Genomic DNA, 18,715 nt, shown 5'->3' on the forward strand with positions numbered 1-18,715 from the left:
GTACAAAGGCTCCTCGCATGATTCACAGAGACATTCACTCACCGATATAAATTCTTCCATTACACTGCACATCAAAGTTTTTGCTTTTTGAACACTGTTAGGTGTTCCTTATATATTTTTGGCTGCTGATCACGAAAATCACATCCAAATTTACCCGTCACGTGCCGCTTCATCAAAATCTTCAGTTTCACCAGGACATTGCTACAATGGAAAAACGATATCAGGGCAAGTGGAATCTGTCAATGCTTGCTGACTACTGTTGGACACTGCAACGTGATGCACCGGACATTACATACAAACGAAAATTAGGAGAAAAACACTTTTGATTATATTGAACTTAATAGCGTATTAGAAACATAAACGCAATTAAATACGTTATTGCCGGTAAACAGTTAACTGTCTATTTCTCAGAGTTCCTACGTGATGAAGCAAAACCAAAACTATGTTTCTGCATACCCATCAGGTACTTGTCATAATCAGCAAAAACTTTTCAGGAAGCAAAACATTTCAAAAAAATTGTTGTGCAGTGTTATTCTTAATTTTATTCTATAACTGCCTCAAGGGGGTCGATATTCGAAAAAAAACTTGTTGGTAAATACGCCCAATGTACCTAAGTACACGTGTTACGGTTATACCTCTTAGAATATGCATGGAGGGTGTAGACACTGTTCTAAAAATGTCGTCCACTGATCCCTGGGTTACCAGGAAAATAAAACCCGATGCCATATTCGAGTTCAGCTACCCTTGATATCTATTATTAGTTTAAGCCCATTAATATATGAGTTCACTTGTCAAGCTTCAGCCAATCAACATCTGGATGGATGAAGACACCCTGAGTCCACCTGTCAAGTTTGAGTCCATCATCAACACCTAGATAGATAAGGACATCTTGAATCCACCTGCCAAGCTTTAGCTCATCGATACCTGGATAGATAAAGACACCCTGAGTCTATCTGCTCAGTTTGAGTCCATCAACATCTTGTTAGCTTAGGACATCCTGAGCAGAGAGAGATAGATGCTGATAGATCCAAAACTGTGGGAAGGATCTGCAGGCTAATAAATGCACAAACACATAACTGGAACTAATACAATATGTCCCTCTGTCTGAAATAACTGACAAGACAACATTTATTCATGTGATCCAAAGCTGTCTATTAACTTTGTTGCATTAAATATTAACACCAAAACGTTATTTTATGAAAAAATAACTAGAAAGGATTCGATTTCACGAAGACTCTAAAAGGCCATAATAATACCTAAGAGAGATGTAACTCAGATCTTATTCTATTCACTTTTACTACCATTATTTCATGCTTTTAAAGACTTTAGAAATATCTTAATGAGATCAGATCACACGTTTCAATGCCTTTGTTGTACATAAACTGTATTGAGAAGCAATGGTACCTTCCTCAATCCCGATTCAACAAAAGTGCTCGCCCTTCCAGCTGTTGGGATGTTGTAATGTGATGCTTGATTTGTCTGAGGGTCGTGGGTTCGAATCCCCGTTCCACCTAACATGCTAGTCCTTTCAGCCGAGGGCGTCAATTCCATTATTCGTTGGTGAAAGAGTAGCTCAAGAGTCGGTGTTGGGCGGTGATGACCAGCTGCTTTCCCTCTGGTTTTTCACTGCTAAATTAAGGACGACTAGCGTAAATAGCTCTCGTGTATTTAGATTAAGTAATAACTGTGTAAAGTACTAATAAAAAATGCTTTATTATTCTAATAACATAGATGCAAACCTAATATGTCAAAAACAGAAGTTACTTGATGAATTGTTTGTATGCATAATTAATGTAATTTCAAATTTCACATGTAAGTAGTTAAGTCGTCACTTTGGACCATTATTATTTGCTTTTTTGATTTCATTACCATATTTGACAAAATATATCTTGAAAGAACTTTAGTATAAAATGCCGTAAAATGCCATTACGAAAAGTGACTTGTTGTAGTACTGCTAAATTGTTAGTAGCTTGTAGTATTCTTTCACTGTTAGTAACTGACTCGCTGTGGTATACCTTCACCGACAATTGCTTACACCAAATGTTATTGACTCGTTGTGGTGTTGCTACACTATTAATAATTGGCATGTCGTATTCCTACTCTGTTAATAACTGACACTGTTGTATTCTTAACTGTTAATATTTGACTTGTTGAAGTATTTCTACACGAGTTAATTACTGATTTGTTGGGATATTCCTACACTATTGGTTACTTACTTGCTATTATATTCCTACACGGTTTATTAGTGACTTCCCATCGTATTCCTACAATATTAATAACTGACTATATATGGTATTCCTACACTGTTAATAGGTCAAAGGTAATAAAATGAACCTCTACAGTCCGTCTCGTATCTCTGTTATGAAAATAAAATTGGGTGAAACGATGTTATTTCATGAACAGATAGATACGAGACTAAGGCTTATTTTATTGCTCTAGTAGTTTCCTATTCTTTTAATACAGCCTTGTATGTGAAAAACAACAACAAATTATGATACCTATCAACGATTTTACAATATCTGGAATTTGTTGATTTTTTTTACAATTTTAGATCAGTCTAGGTAAGAGAATTTTCTTTTCTCACATTAACTTTCCTGGATATAATGGGCTTGTATATTTCTGTGCAAGTTAGAAACATAGTGTCTGGTACCTAACTCACAACGTTTTTAAATCAAACGTATGTAATTACATACGATGATCACATGTAATTTGGTAAGACAATGGTCATATTATGGACCAGAAGGAGGTTTGTTACAGAATCTTTAATCGCACGTACGCCAACTTTTAAAAACACACGTAGCATCTTTCACCGAGTACTCTAATGTGTTGCACAGACAGAAAAAAAAAGTATTTTTCGTATGGCATGTCTGAACTTTCTACATGTAACCTAACGTACGCCTGAAAAGTTTATGCCCTTCAACTTAATTTATCACATTACGTTCTCATTACAGAAGCTACAAATACACCGACAGTTAATTCAACCTTGAATTTCTATTATTGTGAGTGAGAGAGAAAACGTAATTGTTGTTAATAGTTTCAATAGGAATCGTTTACTACATTTATTGTGAGTGAGAGAGAAAACGTAATTGTTGTTAATAGTTTCAATAGGAATCGTTTACTACATTTATTGTCAACACGGATTATTGATTGTTTAGTGTCAACAAGTGTTGATGATTGTTTATTATCAACAGGGATTGTTGATTGTTTTGTTTGAATTAACAGTTTGTAACCTAATATGACATTAAAAGATTATAACCAGCACACGTATATAGATTAAAAAAAGATAAACATTATAAACTTTTTCGAACAATTATAATATTTAATTATAATTAATGAGGCCTAAACAATCCTCTACTACAATACATAGATATGTGTTATGACACATGATAAAATTTACAGGTGCCCATGACCAGTTGTTGACATTTGCCATCATTTAAAAAAAATCATAAAGGCCAACTGAACTTCACTTGTAGGAATAATTCTAAATCTAAGTTAGTATAACGTGAAATTTTCTCCAAAACACGTATATTTTACGTTCTACTAATTTAGATTTTGAATTATTTTAACTATCCTGCTCCAACATGAACAGCTAGCCCAGTATAATAACAATGTAGCTCACACTTATAAATAAATATATGTCGTTTTCATATCATGTTCAAAAACTTGATTCTGTATGATATATGTATTTTTTGTTGTTGTTGTTGGGTGAGAGGAAACGTGGCTTAGTAGTTAAAGGTTTAAACTGTGTATTACCGGTGCTGTTTACTGTTCCCGTCAGTTATTAAAAATTAGGAACGGCGATACCTGAATTCTAAGGCTCTGGGTTAAGGCGTTCGACTGAGGGTCGCGGGTTCGAATCCCGGTCGTACCAAACAAGCTCTCCCTTTCAGCCGTGGGGACGTTCTAATGTGACGGTCAATACCACTATTCGTTGGTAAAATAGTAGCCCAAGAGTTGGCGGTGGGTTGTGATGACTAGCTGCCTTCTCTCTTGTCTTACACTACAAAATTAGGGGCGGTTAGCACAGATAGCTCTCGTGTAGCTTTGCGCAAAATTCAAACAAATAAACATAAACTACTCTTATTATATTACTCCTGATTGGACAGATGATAATCAGTTAGCGGCATCCACCAAAACCGCAGCTACTTTTAATCTGATAGAGATCTAAGACCAGAGAGCGTTTTCAGCAATATGTCTGAGCTAGAACCTCTTATCTGAAAACAAAGCCCGGCCCCTCATCAAAATTTTTAAAGTGTATTATTTTGCAGATTATTACTGGTTATCAGCTAGTAAGTTTTTTTTTATTTAGAATTACTTAACTTACCACAGGAGATCTAGAACGTATACAGAAACCTTATAACTCTGCCTTAATGTGTGATTATTGTATAGCTTGCAACAAGGCATTTGGAACTTCAGTTCGTAAGCCTTGTATTGGTCATTAGTGTGTGAATGGTAGAAAACAAACCAAGAAAAGCTCGTTAGAATCCTAAAAAAAATCAATAGAGTTTATTAAATGCTGTAAATTTTATACGTGAACATTTTGCAAATCTAGAGGGTGCCATAGTGACACATTAAGAAGAGCAGTGAAGAATACATTCCGAAGCCCTAAAGTTTTTGTATAACATTTAATCAAATTCTGCCTTTTGACCATGAAGAAAATGGATATATATCAAACAAAGTTAATTGTTATATTAATCCCAATTACATATTTAATGATAAAAATAAAATAATAAATGTTAAGTGTTTTGTGAAATCTAATTAGTGAACGTGTGTGTATGGGTTTATACATATGATATGTGTGAATATGTCAATACATATAAGAATAATGCATTGGTATTTCACATTTGCGACTCAGAAGTGACCACCACAGTTTCAATTAAAACTGCAACTCTCGGCTAATAAAGAAATATTCAGAGAAACAAGGATTATGATTCTATATCCTTGATATATTACCATATTATAACTAGAAGCAGTTACCACACCCTCAAAAGATGGGTACCTGGTCCAGCAGAAAGGAAGTCACCTAAGACATTCTTCTTTCAGCTGATCCATTTGTATTGGCTTCTGTCACCACTGATGTTGATGCAGCAGTTTCATCAGTGCTACCAACTGCAAGAAGAAAACAGTCATACTGTTTTTACAGCTGTGACAAACTTCCACTAAGTTGTTGCAAATTGCTGTGGTGTGTTGAGTCCTGGTAAGAAAATTTAGGGCTGTGATCATCTCAGCTCGAACATGTTTCGGAGTCTTGTTAGTAACTTTATTGAATTTATGCCGGTTCTAAGATACAAATTAAAACCTCGAAAATAAACATAAAATATTATGATTATCTGTTCGGTTCAGATGAACCAGAACATTCACTTCGGTTATTTAGATAACTTTATATGAACCAGAACGTCGGTTTTTGTTATTTAAATCGGTTCAGATGAAGCAGAACGTTGCAGCGTTTCTCAGATCAAAATCAACTTTCAGATTAGTGGGATGTTTTCTAACTAAACGCCAACCCGCACCCTGAAAATGAGTTTTGATAAACGGCTGAAAGTCAGCCAGGTAGAAGTGGTAGGTGTTTGTCGAAGTTTCTTAATCAAATGTGGCTAGTGTAATTCCGGGAACTTTGCATATAGAGCCTGAGGGTTAGAGAAAAACTATTGAGACATTCTTTCTTAAATCCCCTTAGGCTTCTTTACCCCTTTCTCTCTAACTAATTAACAGCGTTTTTCCCACACAATCCCCTCATTCTTACGGGTTACAAATTACAGAAGATGCACTGTTAACACCCATTATATATGTTTAGACGCTTCAACCAAAGTGTTCCAGTAAAAACATGTTAAATTAAATGGTTTTGTATTTTGGAGTTAACGTTTAATCCACTGTTTAGGAAATATTATTTTAAAGTTTGGATATTTATGGCAATATACTGATGTTTCTTTTGAAACTATCGTAACGATAGCATATTGTAAGGTAAATGAAACATGTGTTATTAAACTAGCACTTAGTTTTTGAGGTATTTAATCCCTAAATAACCTCAAATTTCCCATTTTTTTCAAGTATTTTACTAACCATGGGCTACAAATAGTAATTGCACTATATTTTGGCCGAGTAATTAGGGTGTTGCACTATGAATTTGAGGTGTCGTGGTTCACGTTACCTCCCCCCCCCCCACAAAGAAGATAAATAAAAAATAAAAATCGTGCTACACACTTGGAATCGTGGGTGCTTTATAAGAGTGATAACTCAGTTAGAGTAACCCATGTGATCGCTGTGCGTGTTGTTGACTAGTTGCCTCCATCTAGCCTTCGTGTAGCTTTCTAGGAAATTCAACATTTTATGTGTTGCAACACTCGATAAAAAATCACTCACTTTTTGTGTAAAATACCCAGCGGTTCCCATCATCATCTAGTCGTTGTGATTCAACTTAATCTTATCATACTTAGAAAGTTGAATCTTACTTTGTTCAGGAACCTGTATCTTACCGTGCTTAGAAACGTGAATCGTACCGTGTTTAAAGACTTGTTTCTTACTGTGTTTAGAAACTTGAATCTTATTATGTTTAGAGGCTTGAATATTACTGTGTTTAGAATGTTCAATCTTATTGTGTTTAGAAACCTGAATCTTATCGTGTTTAGAAACTTGTGTCTTAGTGTATTTAGAGACTAAATATTACTATGTTTAGAAAGCTGAATCTTATCGTGTTTAAAGACTTTAATTTTACTGTGTTTAGAAATTTATAACTTACTATGTTTAGAGACTTGAATATTATTGTGTTTAAAAAGCTGAATCTTACTGTGTTTAAGAACTTATGTCTTACCGTGTTTAGAGTCTACTCACTTTATTATGTAAATTGTGTATCTAGAATTTAAAGTTGTCGATTTCCTGTTTTACTAGCGAGTTGACATGTGTTTTCAGTTCTAAGTTAATAACTGACTCAGTCATTCTGATGAGAATGGTAATACTTCATCCCAGTTTCTGTACCATTTTAGTAATATATATATTAAAACAAAAACTGGACATTCTGATGTTTTTTCTTCTTTTCTGAAGCTTTTTTCTCATGATCAACACGGGTTAGTTTTACGATATATATCTATATTTAACGACCATATTATGTACGTTAATCAAGATCTTAAAATACTGTGAATCTCGGTCAAAGCAGTGAAGTATAAATACACAATAAAAGAAAATGTCACTTTCCTTCCAACAACTAGAGGTCTTGATGTTTGTTGCAATCATTGCATACTACACTATATGTAACTAAGCTTGTCAGAAATTTTAAATTCGAGTGAGATTTTATTTAAAATTTCAAAGAAACCGGCTTAAAATATCTCAATAGTAGAAGTACTTGGATATCTCTCCGGTGCCATTTTAGGCGTTACAATCTTACCAGTTCTATTTTGGGCACCCATTAAAAGTTACCCCAGTAGGGTTAGGCGTATGTAATCAGTTAGTTTTACCTAAATATTTAATATATATTTATCTTTGAGTGGCAATGTTCTGATTTGGCGGGGGGGGGAGATTATTTTTGTTAACACAGGGAAGTTACATGCAAGTCAAAGTAGTTCGAGCTTGTATTGTTTTTAAGCTGTGTCGTAGCAATCATATTTCAAAGATATCATCATTTTATCAATTATTATCTTGCATATATCAGATCACTATGGAATCATAAGGTGGGAAATATTCATGCAAAGCGTTTATGAAACTGTTAAATCCTGTATAATAAACTGTAGAGCAGAGGATCGAAGACAGCATCTTATTCCTCAAGCTCTTGGCTTGGAATAGTTTGTTGAATGCAACAAAGACTAGAAGCCAGTGAATTGATTGGATGGTAGTGTTTATATCAACGAAATGATTTACTCCAAGTCATATCAAGGTGTATTTATGAAGGAAAAGGGGTGAGGTGTTATGATTATGTGAAATTCATAGAAGTGAACAAGAAAGATCTAGTGTTGGGTCATCTACCGGAGCTAAAGAAACGTCAACATTAAGGGTGTATGGGAAGAGATGCTTGGAAACAAGAACGTATCTGGAATATGAATGCTAATGCAATAAGCATCAGACGTATAGCATCACAGAAAAATGGTGACCGGATAATTGCAATAACCTCATGTGAACCTGTAGCCACTGATGCTTTTTACCATTACACAAGACAGACAAATTTGGCTGAGGATGAAGAGGACCTAAATGGTGAAGACAATAACAGAACTGATCCCGAAGTTTGGAGACGAAGATGTTTCAGTTTAATACTGATACACACACCCAAATATACATTTACATTTAAGACAGAAATATATATATGTATACTAGCTGGAGTACCCGTCTCTTGTACGGAATTTGTGTAAATTCATGAATAATGAAAGGTTATCTTGAAACATGAAAAAGTTGCTTCCCATATATTTAATAGTAAAAAAGGCAAAAACGCCTATAAAAACTGCAAACACAAAATATAAAACTGCAAATTTATATGTGTCTACCATGAACCCAGTAAGTCTCCATACCAAGTTTGGTGAAGATTTATCTACAGGGAGCAAAGAAGTGGTAAAAAACGCAAAGTGCAAAACTAAAAATTTGTATGTATTTCTCCATGAACCCAGTTTACCTCCACACCAAATATGCTGAAGATCCATTTACAGGGGGACGAAGCAGTGGTCAAAACGCAAAAATATTCCAAAACCGCAAAACTAAAAATTTGTGTGCACCCTTGCATGGACTTAATGAACCACCATACCAATTTGGGTGAAAATCCATCCGCACCCTGCGAAATAGTTACATGTTCATACAGCAGACAGTACTGTTATACAACATTATACAAATGTGTTAGGATAAGAGAATATTTTGTCATTGTTTTCATTTTATGGACAAATTATTCATTACCACTTCAGAATGTAAATTTCAATACTATAGTAATACTTTACTGATGCCTGTTGACAACTCAATGAACCAGGATGAGAATATTTATCATTCTTTAGAACTCCCATATATTTGTACCATGACATGTCATAAGTTTTCTGTTGAATAAACACACTGATCCAATTTAGGGTGTGAAATAACTGTAATGGTACCTCATGCAGTGTCTTATCTATATAGAAAGAAGCTAACAAAAATGTAGCATATGGTACTGGTATGTGCCAGAATAAATGAATTTAATATCACTCCACAATTAAACCTTAATAAAAAAAAAACAGTGATTAACACTATATGTTAAGTGTTGTTGTCATGCCACGACACCCCCAAAAAAAAAAAAAAAAAAACATAGAAAATTATAAATAGAGCAGAGAGTTCACATAAAAGCATTACCTAATGCTAGTTGACTTCTCCGATATATTGCTGGAGACGTGAAATGCTCCCCAAATATTGCCGAGTGAGATCGTGAGACCAAGACAGGTAAATCTGAAAATAGGAAAGGAAAAGGCAGAACACCTGTATTCAATGCTACTGGTGTGAAGTATTTTTGTTTATGCAGCCTTCGAGACAGAAGGAAGACTGTCACTGATATCAAGCATGAGATAAACAACCATGCATCAAATGACGGAAAAGTGTCCAGATCTACAGTATCAAGAAAACTCAAAGAGATTGAAATGTTTGGTCGAGTAGCAGTCAAGAAACATTTACTTCGATCTCCAAATCTCAAGCACCCACCATGAAGTATGGGAGGACACAGTGTGTGATGGAAGAAAGGTGAAAGATACTTACCTCATTGCATAGCATCTACCAGGAAGCAGTGAGGACGCAATGTGATGGTTTGGGGGTGTTTTTTCTGCTGAGGCGACAGGAAATATTTGCAGAATAGATGGAATAATAAATCAGTGCTAGTACCATCACATATCGATCCGTTATGGTATACCAGTAGCTTACATATTATTGGTAAAGGGTGCTACTACCAAAAAGATAATAACCTCAAACATTGATCTAACCTATTTAGAAATCACTTAGTTAAGAAAGAAGCTGTTGGAGTAATTCAAGTTATACACTGGTCCCCTCAGACCCCGATCTTAACTCAATTGAACAGATCTGTGATTTGATAGTTCAAAAATTAACATATCAAAAGTTACTTCCAGAGAAACTTTATTGGAGTGTATTAGAGACACTTGGAGTAAATTTCCAAAGATCAAGTTGATTAAATATGTTGCAACAATACCTGAAAGACTGCCTGCAGTTGTTAAAGCTGTAGAGAAACACATAAAATATTAACTGTTTGTTGAACTCAAGCACTTCTACTGGGCTTCTGTTGTACTAAACATGAAGATTAATACAAGTTTGATGTTTCACCTGTGATTTACCTCTTGACTTTGTCCAAACACTTTTACACAGTACTGTAATGGTACCCCATGCAGTGTCTTATCTATATAGAAAGAAGCTAACAAGGACGTTAATGATGTTAGAAGAACATATAAGTATAAGAAGTGTTGATACAAAATGATAAAATCCCTACAATCTTTCTAAAGCGCTCGGGTTATATTTTTATTACATTGTATTTATGTAGATATAATCAACAGTTATAATAGTATAAGATATAATCATTGTAAATAGACGATCAAGTTTGCACTATATAAAACAATAATGAAATAAATACAAATCAAAACGTCTGTAATGGCGCTAAAAAAATCAGATTGTTACCAGTCCTTGTCATCAGCATTACATCTTAATGGAAAATGTCTGTAGTCCCAAACATGTTGGGGATATTCCATCTCTCAGACAAGATCCAATGGCAGCAGGTGTCTAACTGGTTAACTGCTATGAAGAACAAGTTTAAGGTCAGGAGATGAATGCTTAAACACACAATGTCTCAACTTCTACTGCCTTTCTCTATCTAAAGTTGTGATAAAGGCAGTAATAGTTAAATACAAATATAACCTTATGGTAGAAATAAACCACCCGGTATTTCTACAGTTTATAAGACTCTTAACCTCCGCCCTTATATCTCGCTGTTTTCTTTACAAAGGTTTTTGGTTTATATGACGAAAACATAGTTTGTTGTTTTGTTTTGTTTTTCAGAAAATGCCAATGAGATGACGGTACGTATAGTCTGGTATAACGTTAAAAATTACAAGAATATTAAATGGCTTACTTATTTGTGGGGAAATATATTGGTTTGTCTATAAATATCCTCTCAGACAAAGGATTTGTAGGGTTTCATATTCGTTTTAGAAACGATAAATGTATATATTGTTAGACTTCCTTTATGTAGGTTTTAACAAAGTTACAATCTTTCTGGATTACGGTATTTTTTTTTTTTTTTTACATTTGTCTAATGAGTAGAAATGTTGATCAAGGAGACATGAAACATTTTAAAAAATTCAGGTAGAATTTGCTCTTTTTACTGATTCTAACAGGTTATTTTTCAGTCTCAGACTCGTCGATTATCTATTACGTATACACACTACCAATTAGAACAACATAATATATTATGAGTCTGCATATATAATGTTAGTAAGAGCTACATAAAATATTATCTAGTCTGCATAAGTACAGTTGCTAAGAGCTACCTAAAATACTATCCATTCACGTATACATACTGGCAATAAGAGCCACCTAAAATATTATCTAATCTGAATATATACTGCCAGTAAAATCGCCTGAAATATTATATTATTCAATCTACACACGTGCACATATATTATACACACACACTTGCTGCCTTTATCGATCTATCTATATAAATAGATATACTGCCAGTAAGAATTTCCGAGTAAAAAACTGTAAAAAGTAGTTTATTTTATCATTACTCATTGTGCAGTTAAGTAAACTTTCAACAAAGTCGGTTCACTGAAATATCACGTTGACATTTGTTTTTAATTCGTGAAAGTTTTTGTTGACGTTACTGGTCAATGAGACGAAAAAATTATGTTTTCAAATACAAGGAGAGAGGGAAACTTTATTTGAAACATACACTGATCAAGTGTTGAAACGGGAAGTTAATCAACTGTACTTATTATTGTTTTTATGTTTTAACCGTTTCATGTGAAAAAGATGGATAACGCGATAATATAAAATAGGAATTGCTTCGCTGATTTCGCGCAAAGAATCGAAACTTGCAGAGCTAACCTTGACATAAAGGAAGTTTTGTAATACAAACAAACATATGACGCAAATAAAATGGAAGTGTGTGTGTCCACGTGCTCGTCACGAGTTACAACGAACAGGTGGCTTGCGTTAATATTAAATCAAGATGTTTTCATTGTTTCCATTTTGTATCCTGTAATGCTTTTTAAAACTCGCGTAAACGATGTACTTTAGGTTTGTCCGTTAAAAGAAAAAAGCCTTATAATAACCCTCGTTATAATAACTGCTCGTGGAAATATTTCGATCAGATCAATTAACACTAGTTTTTGAAAGATGAATAATTTTGACTTTCGTCGTAATAAGATTCAGACGCCTAAATTAATAGAAGGACAATCAGCTATGTCACGCATGACATAAAATTAGTCCAAAACAAGTCTTGTTTCCATAGTTTAAACAAATGAGCCTTTCTTAGAAACAGCCTCTGCACAAAAAACTGTGATTTACTGTATAAATTATTTTCTAAGAAAATAGTTTGTTAAAGAAGCTAAGGAAGAAAATTTGTTTCACGAGATCACAAAAAAAGTTTTATTTGTCGAGAGTCTGATTGGTTACTACATATATATATAAGTTTACTGCATCGAGGGTGTGACTACTTACATATATATATTTTAGAGAATATTAATACTGATAAAGTTAAAGAAACAAAATTAAAAGAAAGAACTGCGTTAAAAACAGCAAACCCAATTATATTAGTTTGTTATAACCTAAAAATAAGTCAAAACAAAAATAAGTTAAACATAACAAACAAAAAACGCTATAGCCATGGTTAACTTTTAGTATTGAATAGTTGTCTTCCATCTAATCTTACTAGAGACGGCTAGCGCACATAGCTCTCGTGTAGATTTGTGCGAAATAAAAACAAACAAAAAATATATAACAAGTACAACGAATAAAATTATTGCAAAATAAAACAGTTACTGCCCAGCATGGCAAGATGGTTAAGGCGCTCGACTCGTAATCTGAGGGTCATGAATTCGAATCCTCGTCACACCAAACATGCATTCCCCTTTCAGCCGTGGGGGTATTATAATGTGGCAGCCAATCCCCTTATTCGTTGATAAAAGAGTAGCCCAAGAGTTAGCGGTGGGTGGTGATGACCAGCTGCCTTCCCTCTGGTCTTATTGCTAAATTAGAGATGGCTAGCGCAGATAGGCCTCTTGTAGCTTTGCGCGAAATTAAACAAAAAACAACAACAACAAAAAAACAGCTACTGGCTGGCTACTGGACTTGAGAAAAGGAACCAAATAAGATACGTATGGAAGTGGACATACACTTTATCAGTTAACAGAGTAACTTGTCGGTACTTTATATGAAGAATAAACTCCTTACGTTACTAGCTTTCCACTTTGTCTGAAGAAAACTGGGTGTTTGAATAGACTTTTAGGTTTCACCATTATACCTTTCCTTTAGTTAACTGTGGAACACTACTTTTATAACTATTTTACAATTGAGTAATATTTTGCGATTGGAAGTTCTGGTTCTATTTGTTTTGCCAGTGAGGACGCCAGTAATGTAGGGATTTTATTTCTGTTGAAGAAAGAAGATGATGAAAAAATAAGAAATCGTGGTTTTTGCTTTTCGCCAGAATACAATTTTGGGATGCACTGGATAACTGAAGAGCGGCCTACACGTCACAGATGAAGTGACTAGGCTTTTCATATTTAGCTTTTAATTTCCTGTACAGAAAAAAGTTCAAATGACTTTTGTATTGCTTTAATATGGGCTTTTATGGCATCCGTACATAAAGGGCAAGAGCAGTTTCCGATACACCGTATTGAAAATGTGATTGCTTTATATACGTACACGTTTCGTCGTATTCTAAACAAATTATATATAAAAAGTTATTAACAAACTTACAAACCTTGTACCCTGTAGCTTGCTATGATTTTATTACACTTTTACAGGTGGTGTCTTTCACATTTGTTCACTGATCTACACTTTGAAATGAACATGCTAAGGCTCTAATCAGTTGTTGGCTTTAAACGTGGATGGGAGTGTAATATCTCCTGAGCTCCTCCTCCTCTGTACATCCCTTCCAATAGTTAAAAGAAAACTGTTAATGGCGGCATTTGTGGTGTTTCAATTCGTTGTTGACTTTCATCTGACATGTAATCAAATACATATGAAATGACCATAAACAAGCAGTTGTTGAAACGACTCGTTTTGTTGGTAGGCACCAGGCCTCTGACGTCAGCAGGTCTGCCATAAACGGAAAACAAGATTGATAAAATCCTTTCCACTTTATCAGAATACAACTATTTTTCCCTCTTTAAACCACTTTAAGCAACTGTGGTAATTTGAAAGGCTGGACCCACAAATGCTTGTACGAACAACAGAAAATAATTTTCCAGGTCATGGTTAAAATAAAAAAAAACGTTGTGTTTAAGCGCTGTAATTTATATGAATAGTAATCTAGAACTGTTAATTTGTAAATAACTAGTTTTTGTTTCTATGTAATATCAATAAAAATGAGCATGACGAAATTCGTAGAGCTTCAAATGAAGTGGTTAACAACGGTTATTACGAAGCACTTGGAACCAACATGCACGTGCAACACAACTACTAGAGTTGTTATCTTAAGCGTCGATTTCTTAGCTGTTTAAACTGATTGCGAAATACTAGGGAAAATGGTTTTCAGTAAGAACTCGGAGAAAAAAAGAGTATAATTCCATGTATTTAAAAGTGCAAGTGATTTTAGTTTAAAATAGCTGATTGGTTATATTTACAATTAAGATTCCCGGAATGGATGCAGAAAAACATTAACTAATAGAGAAACAGTCACTTCTACAGTTCAGTATAGATATGAACTGTTTATGGTTGTTTTATTAAATGTTTTGGTACAGTTCATGATAGATATCAGTTGTTGTAGTCAAGGTCTTTGACACAGTTCATTATGGACTGAAACACTTTATAGGTATTTTATTTAATGTTTTAGTACAGTGTATTGGAGGTTGAAACACTTTATAGGTATTTTAGTTAGTGTTTTAGTACAGTGTATTGGAGGTTGAAACACTTTATAGGTATTTTAGTTAATGTTTTAGTACAGTGTATTGTAGTATGTAACTGTTCGTAACTGTTTTAGTTAATGTTTTAGTACAGTGTATTGTAGTATGTAACTGTTCGTAACTGTTTTAGTTAATGTTTTTATACAGTTCATCTTACAATGCAACTGTTTAATAAGGTTTTGATACGGTTTATACTATATTCCAAATGGATTAAAACTGTTTTAATCAATGTTTTGGTATTGTCCACACTACATTAAAACTGTTTATAGCTGTTTCAGTCGATGTTTATCTGCAGTTAATTATAGGTACGTATCTATTATAATAGGTGGTATATGTTAGTGATCCAAACAGATTTAACAACGAAACAAGCTGTTTCGAAAAACTATCAATGTTGTCCATCTCCGAGAAGACAGTTTATTTTAAGGAGAAGAACCTTACTTTACATAATCTGAGTTTAGTTTGATCCTTTCACTTGCGGGAATGTTTTCTTGATTAGATAAAATCCGGTATTAACGGTATCTAATACAGATTCTTTGAATAAAACAAACACGGACAAAACAATCGACTGAGCTACCAATAGAATAAATTATTTGAAAAGATACAGTGTCTGTATACTACTTGAGATTATAGTAATAAATATCATTTTTGTTAGTTTTATATTTGTCGAAATAGGTTTGTTTTGAATTTCACGGAAAGCTACACAAGGGCTATCTGCACTAGTCGTCCCTAATTTAGCAGTGTAAGACTAGAGGGAAGGCAGATAGTCATCACCACCCACTATCCTATTCCTTTAATAATGACTAGTGGGAATGACGGTCACATTATAAAGCCCTCACGGTTGAAAGGGCGAACATATTTGGTGGGACAGGAATTCTAACCCGCGACCGTTAGATTGCGAGGTAAGCGCCCCAACCACATGGTCATGCTGGGCCATAGTTGGCATTTATATGCAAAAACGGCTCGTTTGGGCTGAGAAAACACTTTACATAGAAGAGCGAACAACGTTTCGACCTTCTTCGGTCATCGTCAGTTTCTCAACAAGTGGGTTTCTCGTCATCACTGATCATAGTTGGCATTGCATGTGCCGACCTAAGAATAACTTGTGAATAGACGAACATGAAGTGACGTTGTGGGAAGAAGTCAATTAGAAAAGTTTAGTTTTTGTTTGTTTGTTCTTAACCCCAAAGTTGGTTTTTATCGGTATAAGCTTTCAAACCTACCGTTGAGCCACTGGAGAACAAAAATTTAGCAGAAATTTCAACAAGAGTCCTCCTCCTGCACGTAGCTCCCCACCTCCCAGAATTACAGCTTTAAGTACAGACATACTAAAACTCCTACACGTAAAACTGTACTGAATTTCAGCGAATATGTTCACACAGTTATGCCACATCCAGTATTTCTGTCACACTGAGCAACAGTCTGAAAAAATGTAGTAGAATTTTCAACTTTATTTTCACTTTTTAGAGAAGAAACATTAAGAGCAGTAAATGTACGTGCGAGAGAATACTTTCCAAATTCCAGAATGAGCGCACAAACAACTTACATCATTCCCGACTTCTCTCCCACGGTTTTATATATATATACTAGCAATGTTGTGGCTGCGAAATAGACGTTCCGTGAGGATCACCTACTGAAGACGCTAACACTTTCCTACAATTGGTTGTGTGACCTTCACTACCTGGTAGTGTGGAACAAATCATGCGGCTTCGCTTAACGTAAAACAGACTAGACAACGAAACTTCGGAATTCCTCTTCCAGACGATCTGCTGGCTTAGTTTAAACACTGCCTTTTGACGTACAGTGGTTGTTTTGTACCCTAAAGACAGACGCTATAATCGTTCGGGAGGGAGGAAGAGGTCAAATGTACCTGACCCTCCTGGGTATTTAACATCAATACCCAAATACCGACACAGTGAAACTTGGTTGTTTTGTATTTTCCCGCTGGTATGAGGATGTTGAATATTAAAGAAATACCTCAAACAACAAACTGTCGTACATGTACAACAATAAAAACACAAAGGTTGAAACAAATCTCCTAACTAAACAAGAAAACATAGATATTTGTTAAACTTCCCTCGTGCATCTAAAACACCGCAGTTTCAATCATATTTTTATACACAATACTTAAGCCATATTTATTCTTGCAGCTGACAATACTATTAAATACAACAGGGGTACTCGTGTGAAGGTAGAATATCAACATAATTACTGTAATTATTTATCATGTTGTTTTCATATTTGTTTACAATGTAAAGTAAATGTGTAAACTCCTAATGAGTGTATGTATATATATAATATTTATGCATGTGCACGAATTTAATGTGGATTTGAAGCTGTTTAAAGCCACATGCATTTCTGGTTCCTTGTATTCCTTATTATTGATCTGGCTCGTTAACTGGACAGATGAGAGTTATCACGAACTGCATATTAAGCACAAGAGTTAACACAAATTACTTATAGAGCATGAATGTTTTCACAAACTACATATAAAACGTGAGTGTTATCATGAACTACATATAAAACATGAAAGTTATCACGAACCACATATAAAACATAAGAGTTATTACTAACTACATATCAAACATGAGAGCTATCATGAACTACAGTTCTCCGCTGGACTCAGTCCAGGTTTTGTTACCCAATATAATTCACATTAATTTACACACGAAATTATGGGCACTGTGTATTATAGGTAGACCTCTATCGTTTATCACAATTGTATATTATTCACACGTGATTAAAATATATTACTGTATTCAAAGGGACAGTACATAAATTAATGATTTTTTTGTTTATTGTTTCAGGGTAATTTGAAATTTTCTCGAACGTGATGACTTCTTGTCCTGACGACGTTGTCACATAATCTAATACTTACAGTGAATCAGAATATTAAAAGTAGGATTTCTTTGCCTCTGGTAATGCAAAAAATATATTGTTACTTAGCTTGAAATAAAATATTTTCATAGATTTGCATGATTCTGCGTTTTCTTTCTTATACTTCAGGTGTTTTTTTTTCCAGTAAATACACTGGTTAGAGCAAGTTCAGTTCTGCCAGTTAAGCTAAACATCTTTTACTGTTTATCTCTAAGTATTCTCTCTCCACATTATCTTACTCGTACAAAATCCAAAATTTCCTGACTTACCATATGAGCTACTGTGGCCGGGCTTATACCTTCTTCCCTCAGCTGTTACCGATTAGATGAGATGTAGAGCAGAGGATAGAAATATGTGGATGATAAACAGTGTGGTGACTTCACCGCACTGCTTCACGTCACAAACAACCGTGGTAATCGAGTGCCTCTTCGTTGATCAAATACTCTCATATGCAGCTTTTCTGCCGAACTCGTCCTCTTTTTGTTTTTTTGGGTGTTTTTTTTTTTCATTATTACGTCACCAACATTCCAGGAAAGGATTAGTAGCTCAAACCGCTTTGAACAGTGGCATAGCGCCATCTGTTGAGCTACTAAACTTTTTGTGAGTCATCTTTTGAAAAACGTAAACTACATTTATTGTATGAGTAACAACTGGCTTCTCTGAACATGCAAACGAAGATAAAATGCTTTTTTGAGATAAGTGTCAACTGAATCAATCAGTATTTGATCATCGACTGAGAACATTTGTCAAGTATACCAGTATTCGTCAAGTTATTTTCCACG

General features: G+C 34.5%; 1 long non-coding RNA gene across 2 annotated transcripts; it reads right to left on the reverse strand.

Annotated features, from left to right (window-relative positions):
- Nucleotides 1–1,127: 1,127 nt before the first annotated feature.
- Nucleotides 1,128–18,396, reverse strand: LOC143255402 (uncharacterized). Of its 2 annotated transcripts, XR_013030601.1 has the most exons (3): nt 18,203–18,396; nt 10,609–10,725; nt 1,128–1,629 (listed from the first exon to the last, which is right to left on the reverse strand). It is a non-coding gene; the product is annotated as an uncharacterized LOC143255402 (long non-coding RNA). The 2 variants fall into 2 exon arrangements; XR_013030600.1 differs by lacking the exon at nt 10,609–10,725.
- Nucleotides 18,397–18,715: the final 319 nt, after the last annotated feature.

This window comes from Tachypleus tridentatus, chromosome 7, assembly GCF_004210375.1.
Source record: "Tachypleus tridentatus isolate NWPU-2018 chromosome 7, ASM421037v1, whole genome shotgun sequence".
NCBI classification, from domain to species: domain Eukaryota; kingdom Metazoa; phylum Arthropoda; class Merostomata; order Xiphosura; family Limulidae; genus Tachypleus; species Tachypleus tridentatus.